Below are 17,979 nucleotides of genomic sequence, written 5' to 3'. Positions count from 1 at the left end.
CCCTCTCACAATCCAGGATTGCTGGCTCCCAACTGCTTGCCTGCCTGCCTGCCTGATTGCCCCTAACCGCTTCTGCCTGACAGCCTGATCACCCCCTAACCACTTCCCTGCCAGCCTGATCGACGCCTAACTGCTCCCCTGCCGGCCCGATCACCCCCAACTTCCCTCCCCTGCAGGCCTGGTTCCCCCCAACTGCCCTCCCCTGCCGGCCATCTTGTGCCCACATAGGGGCAGCCATCTTGTACAAGGGTGTGATGGTAAATTTGCATATTACCTCTTTATTATATAGGACTAGGGGTCCAGTGCACAAATTTGTGCACCTTGAAAGAAACTGTGGGCTGCGAGGCTGTGGTGGGCACAGAGGTGGGTCTCAGGCCATCCTCTGCGGCCCCGCTCGGCCGCTCCCACCACCACCACTCCCACACACTGATGGTGCCAGCCCCGCTTGCACCTGCTGACAGCATGGGGTGATTGGGGCCAGCACCAGCAGCAGGTGCGAGCAGGGCCAGCGCTGTCAGCGCTGTCCGCTGATGGCACCGAGCGATCGGGACTGGTGCCGGGCACCGATAGCAGGTGTGAGTGGGGCCGGCGCTGGGAGCAGGTGCGACCATCAGGCAGGACCGTGGCACACGGGAGCAAAGAATTGTCAGTAACCACCAGAGGCTTGTCCGATGACTGCAACTGATGCCCCACCTTAGTCTGGCGCCCCCGCTCACCTGCTCCACCATCCTGCCATGGCCGATGCCCGCCATGTTCTGTGCATGCCCCCTGGTGGTCTGCATGCATAACGACCAGTTGTTTGGTTTGCGCTCCACCATCCTGCCATGGCCGATGCCCACCATGTTCTGTGCTCTGCTGCCTGCTGCCCACACCCACCATGTTCCATGCATGCCCCCTGGTGGTCTGCATGCATAACGACCGGTTGTTTGGTTTGGTGGTTCTGCCGTTCGGTCTATTTGCATATTAGCCTTTTATTATATTGGATTGGGCTAATTACTTAATTATTTAAATAATAACATCTACCTCAGGGAAGCAGAATGAAATATGAACAGTAAAGATTAGAAGTGGCTGAGTGTTAACTCGGGTCAGAGGTCTGTTTGTTTATGATGTGTGTATGCGCTTAGGTATATCTGTAGTCATTTATTTACTAACTCATTCTAAAAAGAACTTCATGAGTATGTAGTGCAGTGCATTGAACTACAAGGACTATTTTTGATAATGCATAGGCACAAAAATAATTACATGCGAAAGGATAACCATTCAAAAACTTTTAGTTTTGTTTACTCAAGAGAATGTAGCACTTTCTATGTGTGTAGCAATGGTCTAAGCAAGTTACCCATTACTTCACTAATCATTAATATTTGTTGTAATATAATAAGCATTAACTTTATCAAATAATTGAATGACTATGAACAAAAGGGGCTCCTGAACATTTCTTATTAGAATTTTTCTGCTGTTTGCCTGGAGTTGTACAGTGACAACAGGGATGAAGAAACAATGTAAAAAGTTGGATTTGCTAATTTTTAGTGGGTATGTCTGCATCATGTGGGGGGAGGTTTATGGACAAGGGAGTATGCTCTGCTGATTAAAAACTATTCAATGTTTGTAATAGATCTAATACAGCAAACAATATCCTGGTTAATATCTCCAACCTTTTACCCCATTCCAAAAGTGTAAAATCAGGCTATATCTATATCAGTTTTGAGAGAGAAAACTAAAACCATTGGTATCCTCATATCAAGCCTTGCTTCTCAATGGCATGACAACAAATTTTCTCTTTCTTATTCAAAGAGACATGGCTAACATTTCCAGTTTAAATCAAAGACTAGTTTCTTAATTCCAGCTAGTTGGGCAACCTTTGAAAAATCATGTCTCTCTGAATCAGAGCCTCCTTACGTATAAAATGATTTGAAATGAACTTGATCCGTAGGTCATTGTCTGTTCTAATGTTCCATGACTCTATGACCTATGATATAATTAAATTAAAATGACTATGTCACACCATATTCTAGTTTTGCTCAAATATTACCCCTTCTGTAAGCATTTCCCTGATTCTAACCTTGTGTTAGAACAAAGACACAGAGTACAGAAGGAAGACAGAACCAGGGGCATTTTGCAGAGGCTAGTTCTTGATCTGGCACTCTTCTTATGAGAAGATGAACTGTAGATACATTACCTAAATAAAAGTCATTCATTCCCTATGAAAACAACCCAAGTATGTGTCTTTATGTTAATTACTAAATAGTTTATGATAGAATTTATAATCTAGACTTTAAACCATAACAAAGTCTACACCAATTATATTTGATTCAGAAAAGTTTATTAAACACTTATCCCAATGAAAAAAGTAATTTGCATATCATCAAAAACCGGGTCTCTTTGGGTCTCCTGCTTAGCACTTTGCTCTGCACATTAAACACTCCATAAATGTTTGTTAAATTAAACTAAATTAAAGGAGTTGCTTTTACTGCTGCTCACATGCCCTTCCATGATTAATGAATCATCACTAAGTGAGAAATTACTGAGTGTGCTTTGCTCATCAGGAAAAAAAAAAAGTATTGCTCTATTTTAAAGAGGAACAGAAGTTTACAGCAGGGGAAGAAGAAAGGTCAATTCAGGAGTTAGCAAGAGAGAAGCTTGCAATCGAGCTCCTACCATGTGGATAAAGTCAGAACAATGGCCACAGTCACTACCTGGGAGCCGGGAGACACCCGAGCTTTGCACTAATCAAGACTTCGCTGGTCCCTTCTCCACACACTAGGAAGGAACCGAGGAATGGCGTCTGCCCGGGACAGGTCCAGAGCAGAGACAACCCCAAAGTTCAGGGTTTCGCTCTGCCTGTTTCTCAACCCTCTGCCCATATATTTCTTCTTTCCCATAATCAAAACACCGGAACTCATAGGGAAGGCTGGACATTCAAACTAGGCTGACCTGAATGGAAAGAGGAGGCCACTAGGAATGGGTCCCAAAGTAGGGAAAAGGGTAATTCTGAATCCACATGTGGCATGTGAGGGAATTGTGGCAAAGAGAGAAGTTGAAGCAGTCAGAGGGTGGATGGCAGGAAGACCCCAGCCTGCCCAGCCAGCGTGGCTCAGTGGTTGAGCTTTGACCTATGAACCAGGAGGTTGTGGTTCAATTCTCAGTCAGGGCACAAGCCCGGGGTTGCAGGCTCGACCCCCAGTAGGGGTCGTACAGGAGGCAGTTAATCAATGATTTTTTTCATCATTGATGTTTCTATCTCTCTCTCCCTCTCCCTTCCTCTCTGAAATCAATAAAAATATATTTTTTTTTAAAAAAAAAGGAAGATGCCAGCCTGGACAGCAGCTGCTGCAGGTGGAATATAATTCTAATTGGGAAGCAGCTACAGGCAATAAGAAGTCTGAGTAAGCAAACAGGAAAGGAGGCAAAGGCATCCAGGAGTCTGGAATTAGGTAAAATTGGGTAAGATTGAGGGGAAAGAAGAATCAGAAAATTTAAGCAGGAGAAAGGGAAAGGTTGCAGTTTGTATCAAAGGCTTGACCTCACCACTTACTGCAACTGGGGCACCAGCAAGGGGAGTCCTCACACATGAATGGCGTGGTGCTGAGTCAGCACCTGACGTCCATATTTCTCAAGTCTGAACACAACTGGGCTTGGGCCTGGACCTGTAGGAAAATGCCAGACATAATGTAAGAGAGAGGAACATTCAACCAGCGCCATTCCCTCTTTCTGTTCTTCAGTTATTTTATTGGGGCTAAGAGGGGAAGAAGAGAAACACGCGCACACACACGCCTGAAGCACCCACTATACCTTCTAAAATACATAGCCATTCCCTCTTTCTGTTCTTCAGTTATTTTATTGGGGCCAAGAGGGGAAGAAGAGAAACACGCGCACACACACCTGAAACACCTTCTGCGATACATAGACAGTCCCATCAACATCTGACCGCTTGGATTTTTAGAGAGCATTTCTATTACTTGTTTTGCTGTTACCAATAGCACTGTGCTCTTATGAAATACGATGTGCTGTGAGTAGATAATAAATACAGAATTAGTGGCATTGGGAAATAAAGAGGAGAGTTAATGAAAGAAAGAAAGAAGCAAGAGAACCTGGATTTCCAAATCCTGGCAAAGCGGCTCTGGGGCCTCTCGGAACCCTGACGAAGCGCCATGGGTTGGACGAAGTCCACTGTTCCTTCTCACGAGCCCAGCGAGGGTGCTGGGTGCATTCACTGGAGACGAGGAGCTTTGGTCTTCGTTCTGAATAACCTGATGTCCAAGACGCAAAGAAAGTAAAAGAGCTGGGCGGAAATTTATGGCAATGTTTCTTTTATCACTTTATTCCAAAATTACTCTCTCACTAATATCCTCCTAGCCTCCTTCCTTTGGGGATCTGATAAGATGCAGGCCTTCATTTCCTCCAGAGGATTGTCCTTACCTGGAATCAGGGACCAACGAACATGAGTGGTGGCACATTCTGGTCAAGGGATGGATGGGGGTGGGATATAGTTTTCAGATTTGACGCTAACTAACAAGGGCATTACAATATAATGGCATTTAAGTATATTTCCAAAAAAGAAACAGCGAGAATAATGATTTACTGAAACAAATTCCTCCTACCCTTGTCAATTAAGTATAGTCTCACAAGTTTCTCCTATGGTACAAAGTTATATTCACCCACAGCAACCTTCACGTAGTCACGAACTTCTATTGGAAAGATAAAAAATCCATGTGAACTAATTTTCTTCAATTATACTTGGGTTGACTTATTCTTTAGAGCAAAATACAGTCATCATAACAATTCTAAGGGTTATAATCTTCATTCTTGGCTGATTAGGATATGATATTGTCGCAAGGACTTGGTTTGGTTAAAATTATTATGATGTATATTAATTTTATGACTCAACTCTAAAAATGATGCAGATATCTTAAATCCACAATTCAAAAAAAATACAGACTTAATATTGGATGAAAGAAAACTTGTTAAATTTTACATCAAAATCACTGCTAAAAAGAAAGGATGAACACATTTAATGTAGGACACTGTAGCAATTAGTGTTTAATCCTGCCAACAGGTTGTTCTCTCCATTTATGATTTTGGCTTTTACAATGTAATCATTAAGCCAGTCATAGCTAATCAGGGCATAAAATAAAGTCAAAATGTTTTACCAGCCTTATAAACAATTGGTGCTGCTTGATTTTCCCCTAGTTGAAAGCAGTAAGACAGCCTGTTAGGTGGCTGAATAGAGAATACGCTAGAATTGCACCATATGCTGTTTCAAAGAAACATCTGACTTAGCTAAGAACATGCTTTTGATTTATTAGTTGACTTCTGTGCAGACATATGTGATTTCTTGATTCTTTTATTCGTGTCACACTTTTGATGCAATCAACCCTCATGTTCTCTTCTCCTTTCTTCAATTCCTGGGAGAAAATACAATCAATCACTGCGGAAAGGCAGTAGGGGAACAACCCTTTTTCTAACACAATTTTCCTTTTTTATCCTGCTGTTTTAGAAAATATGTGTTTGAAAGAGAAGATAAATGAGGTGACTCAGTGGTGCTCTTCCTCGGTGCACATTTTCAAATTGGCGTGGCCTTGATTTGTCAATTTGGATATTGGAAATTCATAGAAAATGACACGATTCCTCTTACTTTTACACTAATTTGTTCCTTAAACAATAGTTATAGTCTGTCATATCTTCCAGTAACTAGAATCCTAAAATAAAAGTGGGGTCTGAAAGGCAATCGGTATTTGCTTCGATGCAACTGGCAAGCCCTATCCTAAAGCTAATGAAAACACATGCATTTTATCCTGAATTAAAACATATTGAATACATACTACATCGGTGGTTCTCAACCTTGGCTGCACATCAGAATCACCTGGGAATCTTTTTAAAATCCTGATTTCTGGGCCTCATCCTCCGGAAATTCCGTTTCTTTGTTACTAATGTTGCGGCCCCACCCCATAACAAAGAAACAGAATTTCCGGAGGATGAGGCCCAGAAATCAGGATTTTAAAAAGATTCCCAGGTGATTCTAATGTGCAGCCAAGGTTGAGAACCACTGTACTAGAGTTTAACTTAGGCTTCCTACTTTACTTGTGGTTTTTGCATATTGCTTTATAATGCACCAAAAATAAACAGCATGTGTGTTTTAAAGGGTTGGTTTTTTTTTTGAGATTATTTTTCAGATCTCAGAAATATAAACAACTAGCTATGTTGGTCTAGCAAAGTGTGAACACAGAGCTGTGCTCTCAGGAATCACCATGATTCCTACATCCTTTCTGAAATGATCTTTAAAAGTTAATTTACTCAGAAGGTGACATTTTAAACCTACTTTCAGAAAGATAGGCATTAAAAGTTTACTTTCCAGGTACTTAAATAATGCCAACTTCTCCTAAAATGGCTCCTTGTTCCTATACTTGATTTTCCCCCTACTAACTTCAACATTTATAGTATCTCTGGAGCAATCAGAGAATACAGTTTTGCAACATTAAAAACCATCCAGATTTTTCTTTCCAATTCTGCATGCTCCCCAAAGTACCTGGTCCCATAGCAGGAATGAGGACACTTTGAGAAATGCACACCTCTTAATAGGCCTGATTCTGCTGATAGCAGAGTACTTGAGGGCAGACACTTTTTAAGTCACCAGAGTAACATTTAATGCACCAGAAGAGTTACCTGAGTAATTTGCACCTCTTTATCAAAAGAAAATGCTCCTCAGTGGTGCTTATTAGCATGTAATGGCCACAACATTAGTAACAAAGAAACAGAATTTCCGGAGGATGAGGCCCAGAAATCAGGACTTTAAAAAGATTCCCAGGTGATTCTAATGTGCAGCCAAGGTTGAGAACCACTGTACTACAGGTTGAGGAATGCTACCCATCTTACCTGAGTTTTCACAGGTCATGTCCCCAACAAGACCGAACTCAGATATTGGCCTTAGCCTCCTCGTGCAATTAAAATAACTGAGTCTCGGGACCTGCCTCACCGTCCATGGTCACACAGCTGGTAAGTTACAGAGCCGTGATTCAGATAAGGGCCGCCTGACTCCATGGCTTGCAACTATTCTCTCTCTCATCAACCAGCACTGGCCCATCCTCTCAGCCTCTGGCAGGACACAATCTCAGGGTGGGTTTCCTGCCCGTACATAATACAGCCACTCCAACATGCCCACTTGTCTCAAGTGTTTTTTTCCTTCACTACCACCTGCCAGGCCCACTTGGCTTTCTCACTTCTGCGGTGCGGCCGCTGTTCTTCTGGGCTACCTAGGAGCCACCACGGTGGCACCGTGCCCTACAACTCGGGTCTTGACCAGGTGGTGATCTTCATTTCCGAAGAAAGTGCCCCCAAGTTCATCAATTCTTGCTCATTCAGACTGACATCCTGGCGCCTGACCCACCGCTCTTAAAAAGCCAGTCGCTAGCCCTAGCTGGTTTGGCTCAGTGGATAGAGTGTTGACCTGCGAACTGAAGGGTCCTGAGTTCGATTCGGGCACATGCCCGGGTTGAGGGCTCCGTCCCCAATAGGGGGCATACAGGAGGCAGCCAATCAATGATTCTCTCTCAACATTGATGTTTCTATCTCTCTCTCCCTCTCCCTTCCTCTCTAAAACCAATAATATGTATATTGTATATATATGTATAAAGCCAGTCCCTAGATCCTGGCCTGGCAGCCAGGAGAGGCGATGAGGGCGGAATCTGAACAGGGGTCCCTGCTGCTTCTGCAGCATCTTCCAGCGCAGCCGAAGGGCTGGCCCCTTCTCCGGAAGGGAGGGTGGCCCCCTCTGCACGTCTGGAGGATCCAGAGGGGCTGTAGGGTCCACATCCTCAGGGACATCCAGGGAGCCCTGTCCCACTTCTCCAGGTCCCTGGTTGTCCCAACTAGGACTCCAATCTTCTTGTAGTATCTGCCTCGGCAGCAGCTCTCACAGTGAGTTCTTCTCTCTGCCATTTGACTTCGCCTGCCCTTTGGATGCGCCACAGCCACCCCAGCTCTCTGGCTCCACGCTTGGCATTAAGCACTTGTGAGTGGCAGGCCATGGTTCACTATCCTCCGCAGGGCTTCCTCTCAACGCCGCAGCAGCCAGTCAACTGCAGTCTTGTAGGTGTGTCCTGGGGTCATCCCCTGTGACCACACCAACCTCGAAGGCTAATCCCTTGTATCTTTAGTGCAATGCTTTAGATCAGCGGTTCTCAACCTGTGGGTCAAAACCCCTTTGGGGGTCGAACGACCCTTTCACGGGGGTTGCCTAAGACCATCGGAAAACACATATATAATTACATATTGTTTTTGTGATTAATCACTATGCTTTAATATGTTCAATTTGTAACAATGAAAATACATCCTGCATATCAGAGATTTACATTACGATTCATAACAGTAGCAAAATTACAGTTATGAAGTAGCAACGAAAATAATTTTATGGTTGGGGGTCACCACAACGTGAGGAACTGTATTAAAGGGTCGCGGCATTAGGAAGGTTGAGAACCACTGCTTTAGATGTTTGGGGTTGACTGAAAAAAACAATTTCCATCCAGTCCAGTTTCCATCTCATCTAATGGCCCAAAGCAGGGCCTGCTTCACCAACACGTAACCTGCGCAGGGCCTTGCATTCAAAAGGGCTCTGCTATGGCCATGATAAAGTCCTCTGTAACTTCAAAATTGAACTTGTAAGTGAAATCACAAGGGTCAGAGGAGATACAAGCAAAATGCATGCCACCCTGCTCTGTTCTCTACCCCTCAGTTCACATTCAGTATCTGTGATGTCCACAAGCGCAGGGGACCCACATTGCGTGAAAATTTAGAGAACCTCCAAGACATGGTCAGGGTGTCGCATCTACAACTGAGTAAACAAAGACACCCAGAGCCCTAAGAGCTGTGCTTTCTGCCTGAACTCACATAAGTGAACTACTCTACATTGAAAATGATGACATAGAAGAAAGAAACAGGACAAGCCACCTTCCCTTTTCATTTCAGTCCTTCCTTACTTGGTAGCAAGCCAGAGCTAGAGGTGTTGGTAGAATACGTGTGTGTCAAGGAGTGAAATAAATACAGTTGAGTTCGTTTTGTGCAGCGTTTCCATTGCTCTGGAAGAATATTTCTGTTTAGGTACAAGCAACAAAAAAAGTATCATGCAATTTGAGTGATTACACATACAGGCTAAACGCCCTCATATTTGCATTTTAAAATACATTGCACAAAACAAAGATGAGTGGTAAAACTCATGCCAATAATTTAAACTTTTAATGTTTCTTTACTTAGAGCATTAAATGACAAGTTAAAAACACCATGACAAAAGAGACTATGAAGAAAAGGAATCAGCTTTATGGTTCAGTGCCTCTCATATTTTTTTTTAACAAGAAGCCCCAAATCTTCATTTTGGACTGAGCTCTGCAAGTTATGTGACCAACTCAGGCCTGAAGCTAGTTATGTGACTTCTTCCCACCTCACTCACTTATTGTTGAGTGATCGAGGGAAAACAGGTTTGGGTTCCAGGCCTCAAAGGGAGGGGAGCTGAGGTGTAGGAGGAAGTATATTATGGGAACTAAGAGCACAGGTACCGCAGCCAGGGTGGCTGAGTGCAAATTCTGACCTCTGTGGTCTGGGGCAGTTTCCTTAATTTCTCTGGACCTCGTTTCCTTCATCTGTGAAATGGGCAGATAATCATCACAGTGGAGTTGTTGTGAACATTAAGTGAGCTGCTATCTGTAAAGCACCGAGACTTGTGTCTGGCATGTAATTGGTACCATATACATATTAGCCATTACTACTTGTTGACAAAAGAGAGGGAAATAGTCCAGCCTTAATCAGAAATATGGGCCACCTATACTTTATAAATTAGCACTATTTTTAAAAATTGTATGTGACAACACTTAGAAATACTAGCCTTAAATAAACACTACATAACATACATGGATATGGTTTAAGATTCTGATGGATGAGTAGGACTCCATCATGATTACCCCAAAATGAGCATTTTCTGGTCGTGTGAAGCCTCTGGTTAACGTGCCAAAAACTGTTTCAGGTAACCAGTCCGTAGAGAGCCGGACTTCAAGATCATTACAGTGTGTTTGAACTACAATTACTTGGGAAGAAGGAGAAATTTATAAAATTTTATTTCCGAAATCATATGTTGATTGGGTAGTTCACTAAGCACATAGAAAACAGTAACTCAGAACAAAACTAGCTAAAACAATCTTGCTTCAATGTGTCCTAGTGACTCACGACGTTTTGACATTCAGCACACACAGATCTACATCCTATTGATGTAACACAACTTGGAAGGTTCAATACTACAGAGAATATTGCCTGAACTTAGAGCTGGGAAGTAACCTTTGGAACTAGAAAGGCCTACGTTCTCATTTCTCTAAACAGCTACGAAACACTTCCATGTCCCAGATCCCTTTGGAAGTTCGTGAATATAAGAAGGTAATTAAAAATACCCCTGACACGTTTGTCTTTAAAGAGAGCTTTGCACGCCGGGAAAAGAAAGATTTCAACCTTCTACATGAAATAACCTTTCATTTAACCAAGTACTCACAAGATTATATTATTAGCAAACCAAAGCGTATGGTTTCCCTTTTCGGTTAATTCCCTTCTCCTGCAAAATGTGCCGGGCATTTTGACTCTGTCCCCGCTGTTCTATGTTTATTTCTGTGGGCTCCGCTCCTCTCCTAGCACACCAGCTGGTAAAGGCAGAGCGCTTTCTCATGAGGTTTAAATCCTTCCAAAGCGACAATATAGTGTCAGGGGAGCAGTAAAAACTCCTCGCCTCGATTGTCATCGGATTCCTGTGTTCTTCTAACAAGAATCGTTTTTTAAATGCTAGCATTTGAAAGGAGTAAACATAGAAATCAGAGATTTTATAATGTCTTTCTGTAATAGTGACTAAAAGGAACACTTGGAAGTGATAAAATCTCTAACGCAATCTCTAATATCATAAAACAAAGCACTTAGAGATGGGATACAATAGCAAACCTAACCTTTCTCGGGGCTGTTTTTGTTCCTGGGAAGTTTTGGACGCGGGGGGGACTACACCTGTGCCCTCTCAGTCTGGGCAGTGTCTGAGCCTCGCTCAGCAGCATTCCCCTCAGGCATTTCTTCCCCTTGCTGTCTGGGCCTAACCCAAAGGACAGTAGGCATGTGGCAGCTTACTCTCAGGACTGTGTCGCTTCAGAACGAGAACATACTCCACGTACATGGAGCCCAGCCGCTTCGTTTTCACATGAGGTGCTGAGGTCCGCGGGCGTTTCACTCGCCCAAAGGGCCCTCAGTGTATACGGTGGACACAAGCAACCAGGTCTCCTTCACTCAGAGCCCAGATCTTGTAACTCCACAGCATCGCCTCTATCCAACTGTCAGGGGATTTCTATGACCCAGAGATAATCAGGAGCTACGTGTAGCTGTGACAGCCTTCTAAAACGAGTCATAGGAGGGACAATGCACTAACTCAGAAACTCGAGGAGAATCAGAGCTCACGGATGCTTTCCAGACTGTTTAGTAAATCACATGAAAGCCCGTTGCACTTATCTAAACCTTTACTCCACTTCCCACGTTCCGAGGGGATACATCAACATTACTGCAGACCAGTCCGGACTCTGATGCACTGAGTGAACAGCTCTTGTCTGCAACACCTTCTCATGGTTCCCAAGTTCCAAAGGCTTCTTTCTGAAGAGAGTTCCTCCCTCTGAGAATCCCTGCAGGCCTCCAGGGCTGGGCGTTGTGGGCTGGGGAGGAAGGGAGGCCCTGGATGCTGAGGTTGCTAAGGTTAACGGTGTCAGGTTAAATTATTGCTGTATATTTCTCCTCTTTTCCTCACCGACTTCCTGTTATGGAAGTAACATGTACAACAAATACTTAAATCCACGCAGAAAAGGGAGATATTTTATAAAGAAGTGACTTGGAGCTTATTCCTCCGGGGCTGTCATGGAATCTGGCTGCCTGAGAGGTGCAGGGAGTATCTGGTCCTCAATTATGTGATCAAAAACAGCAAAAAGAGGAGCCAAGTTGGGACTAGACTAAGAATTTAGGACTTAGCACCCTAGCTGGTTTGGCTCGGTGGATAGAGCATCGGCCCATGGAATGAAGAGTCCCGAGTTCAATTCTGGTCAAGGGCACGTACCTCGGTTGCAGGCTCGATCCCTGGCCCTGGTTCGGGCATGTGCAGGAGGCAACCAATTGATGTGTCTTTCTCTTATGGTTGTTTCTCTCTCTCTCTCTCTCTCTCTCTCTCTCTCTCTCTCTCTCTCTCTCCTTCCCTTCCACTCTCTTTAAAAATCAATGGATGGATGAGGGTTAACAACATCAACAACAAAAAGAATTTAGGACTTAGCTTCTCTTACAGGTATAATGATGTTATTGCAGAAAACCTGCTCACATAGAAAAGAGGGATTCATAAAATACATGGAGACAGCATTTAAGTAGAACTGGATTAAAACTGATCTTAAAAAAATTGGCCTTTAGAATCCCAACCCACTAAACAAAAAGGGATCCTAGAGGAATGTCAAACAGATGGGCGATTAAGAAACTGAGGCTAAGAGACCTTCCAAAGCATACCCACCCTCAGCGACAAAGCAGTCAGGCCTCTGCGTGTAGGTCATCGTTGTCATCACTTGCTTGATACAGTTGAGAAACAGAGGTTCAGTCCCTACATTTAAGCATCAAAAGGTAAACTCCTTGGCTCTGTGGACTTGGGGGGTGGGGGGTGGAGACATGTCAAGGACAGGGAGGGACCGTGGGAAAAGAGGTTAGGGACTCTCCTTTGTCATTATTCAGTGAGTTCGCCATTCCTCCATGGCCACTGCTTCTGGCCAGGCGTGAGCTGTGGAAAGAAACATTTTTCCTGGATTCATCTATTCCCTGGGAAGGAAACCTGATCTGGCTTAAAAGAAAAAGTTCTTCTCCAAGTCATGATACATTGTCTAAATTGAAAGCTCACGCCATAAACAAATTTGAATGGTGCAGACGTCTTACAAAATTAAATTTTCATCTAGTGATTTTGAATGATGGTTTGAGAAAAAGAATAATATTTTAAGCCCTGCTTCATAGGATTCCTTTCCATACTGTTTTGAAGGCCCACTCCCAGGTAACGGAAAACACCATCCTAATGATTTTTTTCTTTATTTCTACAGGCTCTGTTTTTAGTGAAATACTGACTGTGCTTTGAATGTAATCATTACTAGTGTTGTTTTTAGAAGGAAATAGAAAGGCCTGCAAATTTTGATATTCATGTACTTTTACTGAAATTAAATATAAACTGAACACATTTTTTTTAAAATTTTTATTGTGGAAAGCATTATCTATGACCCCATTTTTCCCCCATTGACCTCTTCTAGCCTATTCCCACCCCCACCCTAGGCCTTCAGCACCCTATTGTCTGTGTCCATGAGTTATGCATATTTGCATACAAGTTTTGGGGAGATTTCTTCCCACCCATCCAACCACCCCCAGCTTCCCACTGAGATGTGACAGTCTTGAACACATTTTGAATGTGTTAAGAAACTAAGCCATGCCCTGCCTGGTTTGGCTCAGTGGATAGAGTGTTGGTCTGTGGACTGAAGGGTCCCAGGTTTGATTCCAGTCAAGGGCACATGCCCAGGTTGCTGGCTCAATCCCCAGTGTGGGGCATGCAGGAGGCAGCCAATCAATGGTTCTCTCTCATCATTATGTTTCTATCTCTCTCTCTCCCTTCCTCTCTGAAATCAATAAAAATATCTTTTTTTTAAAAAGAAACTGAGCCACACAAAGTGTTCTGTGAGCCTATTTTTCTTTTGAACTTCACTGGAACTAAATTTCTGATTTTCATACAATCCATACAATCAGGCCCCATGTTTCAAGTTCACCAGAATATTATCTCTATAACAGTTCCATTGTAGAGTTTAAACTAAGATGTAGTTGATTTAAATGATTAGTCAAAAAAACTCAAGAATCAATTTTTTACTAAAACAAATATTCCTGATTTTTTTTTACATCCTATACTGATAAAACCAGGCTCCAAACTACTTTTCCAGTGTTATCTTCCACGATTCCTCATCCCGCCCCAGCTCCAGCCCCTGCGAGGAGGCATCTCCTCACCTGTTTCATGCTTCCCCACCCTTTTTGCTCAGCTGGAATAGTTGTCCTCTAACAGCCAAATATCTAATCCTGCCCAGCCTTCAGCAGTCAGATTGGACACCTTTCAGGCACCCTCCTGGCACGCCTTCCCCTACCTCTAATCGGGGTCAATCTCACCTGCTGTGAACTCTTAGAATCCTTTCCTTTTGTCCTGATTCACTCATTGATTTAAGAACTATGGAATATGCTGCCCGGCCGGTGTTGCAGTGGTTGAGTGTCGACCTATGAACCAGGAGGTTAAGGTTTGATTCCTGGTCAGGGCACATGCCCAGGGTTTCGGGCTCAATCCCCAGTGTGGGGCATGCAGGAGGCAGCCAATCAATGATTCTCTCTCATCATTGATGTTTCTATCTCTCTCTCCCTCTCCCTTCCTCTCTGAAGTCAATACAAATATATTTTTTTTAAAAAAAAGAACTATATAATATGCTAAAATAACTTTTTAAAGTCAGCAATTTTAAATGATGTTAGGGGCATAAATCAATGTCTCCTTTACAGATCTATTATTAAATTCCTAAGAGCCTAAAAGTCGCTGAAGGGCTATTATAAGTAAGATGCTATTATAATTTTTTCATCTTTTTCACAAAGGTACAGAAATATTCCAATTTAAAGATTTTATTCTTTAGGTTTTCATAATTAATGCATGCATTAAATAGACTTTGATTTTTTTACTAATGTTTTTTAAGCCCAGAGCCAAATCCTAATGACTCTTTCTTAACATGTCGGCAGGAATATATAAATTCTAGGTTTAAAACAATTAACGTGTTGAATTTACAGGGGCACAGCACTTAATCAAAGGGAAAATATACTATGCCTTGGTCATTATCTACTTTTTCACTGTCTCCGAGTTGATACTCATTAGCTCTGAGCAAGGGCCATCCATGTCTGTGTAGTTCACCTTTATTTCAACACTGTCTAGCAATACTCCTGGCCCCTTGCTGCTTTTGTTAAATAAATGAGTGAAAATAAATATAAAGCAAGTACAAAAAGACAGGAAACAAATCTTCCCTGAAACCTCACCTTACTGGGTCATTGGAAATCTAAAAAGATATAATCTATTTAGAGATTAAATGATAAAAAACAGAATTTATTTTAAGCATTTTCAACAAAAATTGTAATGTTCTACATGTTTCTTTTATTATTATTACTAGAGGCCCGGTGCACAAAAATTTGTGCACTCGGGGGGCGGGGGAGGGGGGTCCCCCAGCCCGGCCTGTGCCCTCTCGCAGTCTGGGACCCCTCGGGAGATAACGACCTGCTGGCTTAGGCCTGCTCCAGGGTGGCAGAGGGCAGGCCCAATCCCTAAGTGATTGGGGCCGATTGGGGGGGCTGACCAGCTGGGGTGACAAGCCGTGGCAGGTTGGCCGGCCAGATGGAAGGAGGGACCGTGGGAGGTTGGCTGGTCAGCTGTTGGAGCACACTGACCACCAGGGGGCAGCTCCTGTGTTGAGTGTCTGCCCCTGGTGGTCAGTGCGTGTCATAGCAACCGGTCGACTGGTCGTTCAGTCGCTCAGGCTTTTATCTCTCTATATAAAACCCTAATATACAAATAGAGCGAACGGCAGAACAACCAAACAACCGGTGCTATGATGTGCGCTGACCACCAGGGGCACACGTGGAACATGGCCGGCATTGGCAGCAGACGGCAGAGCGTGGAACATGGTGGGCGTCGGCCACGGCAGGATGGTGGAGCAGGTGAGCAGGGGCGCCAGACCAAGGTGGGGCGCCAGTCGCTGTCATCAGGGCAAGCCTCTGGTGGTTACTGAAAATTCTTTGCTCCTGTGCACCGCAGTCCCGCCCAGTACTCACACCTGCTGCCGGTCCCAATTGCTTGGTGCCGTCAGATGGTGCGAGTGGCGGCTGCTGGCCCTGATCACCCCTGAGGGCTTCTCCACCTCCCCAGGCTCCTAAGGGGCGATCGGGGCAGCAGCCACCGCTCGCACCCACTGCTGGTGCTGGTCCCAATTGCTCCACACCATCAGCAGGTGCGAGCGGGGCCGGCGCTGTCAGCTGGCTTGGTATCTTTACTTTTAGCAATAGGTATTGTCATGTTCATGTGACATTTATAAGGCTCCATGAACTAGAACTTGCTTTCTGAAAATCACCGTCTTTTGGAGGCCTTTTCCCCCCTTTCATAAAAATTAAGTGAAGCACAGTACACCTATAGGCCCGCCAGAGAAGTGCGAACGGGCTGCCTTCCTTCATGACTGTTAAGTGAGACTTGGTCTTCTTACCCTAGAACAGTGATGGCGAACCTATGATACACGTGTCAGAGGTGACACGCAAACTCATTTTTTTGGTTGATTTTTCTTTGTTAAATGGCATTTAAATATATGAAATAAATATCAAAAATAGAAGTCTTTGTTCTACTATGGTTGCAAATATCAAAAAATTCCTATATGTGACACGGCACCAGAGTTAAGTTAGGATTTTTCAAAATGCTGACACGCCGAGCTCAAAAGGTTCGCCATCACTGCCCTAGAAGGTGAGAGATTAGGCAGGAGCGGCATAAGGATGTCCTGGTCAATGACAGACCAAATATGAGACAGTGGTCCCATAAGATTATGAGCTAAACTTCCCTTTGGCCTAGTGATGGGGTAGTGCAACACATTACCACGTGTTTGTGGTGTTGCCAGTGGTATAAAAACACAGCACACACAATTATGTACAGTACACAGGGCTAGATAATGATCAACAACTCTGATACTGGTTTATGTATTTACTATACTTTCTACCATTATTTCAGAGTGGGCTCTTTCTACTTATCAGAAAATGTTTGCTGAAAAACTGTAGCCGTTTTATGCTGGCAGCAGCCCCATACGTGTGTGCTTTTAAAAAGTTGATGCACTGATTGATTTGTGCGTGTGAGAGAGAGACATCAATTTGTTGCTCCGCCTGCATTGCATCCTTGCCTCTTGGGGCTGATTTAATTTGTGTGGTTTTGTACAGTCACCTGCTGTACAGGCTTGTAGCCTGGGGTCTGAAAGCTACACCATGGAGCCTGGGTGTGCAGGAGGCTGTTCCACCCAGGTTTGCGTACATGCGCTCTATGGTGGTCACACAATGATGAAATCCTCGAACGGTGCATTTCTCAGAATGTGTCCCCATATGTAAGCCGTGCGGGACCGTACTAGAAGGCAACCCAGAAGCTCTGAGAGTAGATCTCCCTCCCCTGTAGAGCAGCCCTATCCGATAGAAATGTACTGTGATTTTAAACTTTCCATAACATTCTCATTTCAGCGTGCAATCAATATAAAATGAAATCGTGAACGCTCTTTCCTGTTCATACTACGCCTTAGAAAACCAGTGCACATTTTGCTCTTAGATCAGACCTGGACCTGGACCTGGACTGGCCACATTTCTGGCGGCCACTGGCGACTCCCAGGGCCAACGCCAGAGAAAAGCCCGCCCTGCGCCTGAGTGACCTGCACAACTGTCCACCTGCCCCTCCTGCCCGGCCTCGTTTGTACCCGCGGTTCACCTGGTGGGAAGGCCTTTCACTAATTCAAGAAACCGACCTCCTCCCGCAGGCCCGGTTCTCCCAAGATCGCCTTACTGTGCGGAAGACAAAATCGCAGGCATGAGTGACGTTAAAGTGTACACCGTAAAGAGAGACCTCGGACAGTATTAGAGCTCAGTAACACACGTTCGTTCATCATTCATCTGGCCCACGTTTCAGATCGAGTAACGACTCGGTTCCACGATTGAAAAAAAACCAAAAAACAAAAGCATTTATTGTGACACGGGTTGTACAGGATAAGCCCTCTAACCTTCCCTGTTTCCCAGGGGTGGGCTGTCCGCGTTTCCAGGAGCTCAGGGGTGATGGAGACCCAACCTGCAGGCTGTCTCAGTGCCCAGCTGGCGCGAGCGCCCCCGGCCCACCCGGGG

The sequence above is a fragment of the Myotis brandtii genome, unplaced genomic scaffold (assembly GCF_000412655.1).
Source record: "Myotis brandtii unplaced genomic scaffold, ASM41265v1 scaffold23, whole genome shotgun sequence".
NCBI classification, from domain to species: domain Eukaryota; kingdom Metazoa; phylum Chordata; class Mammalia; order Chiroptera; family Vespertilionidae; genus Myotis; species Myotis brandtii.
Note: the sequence above shows the minus strand (reverse complement) of the source record.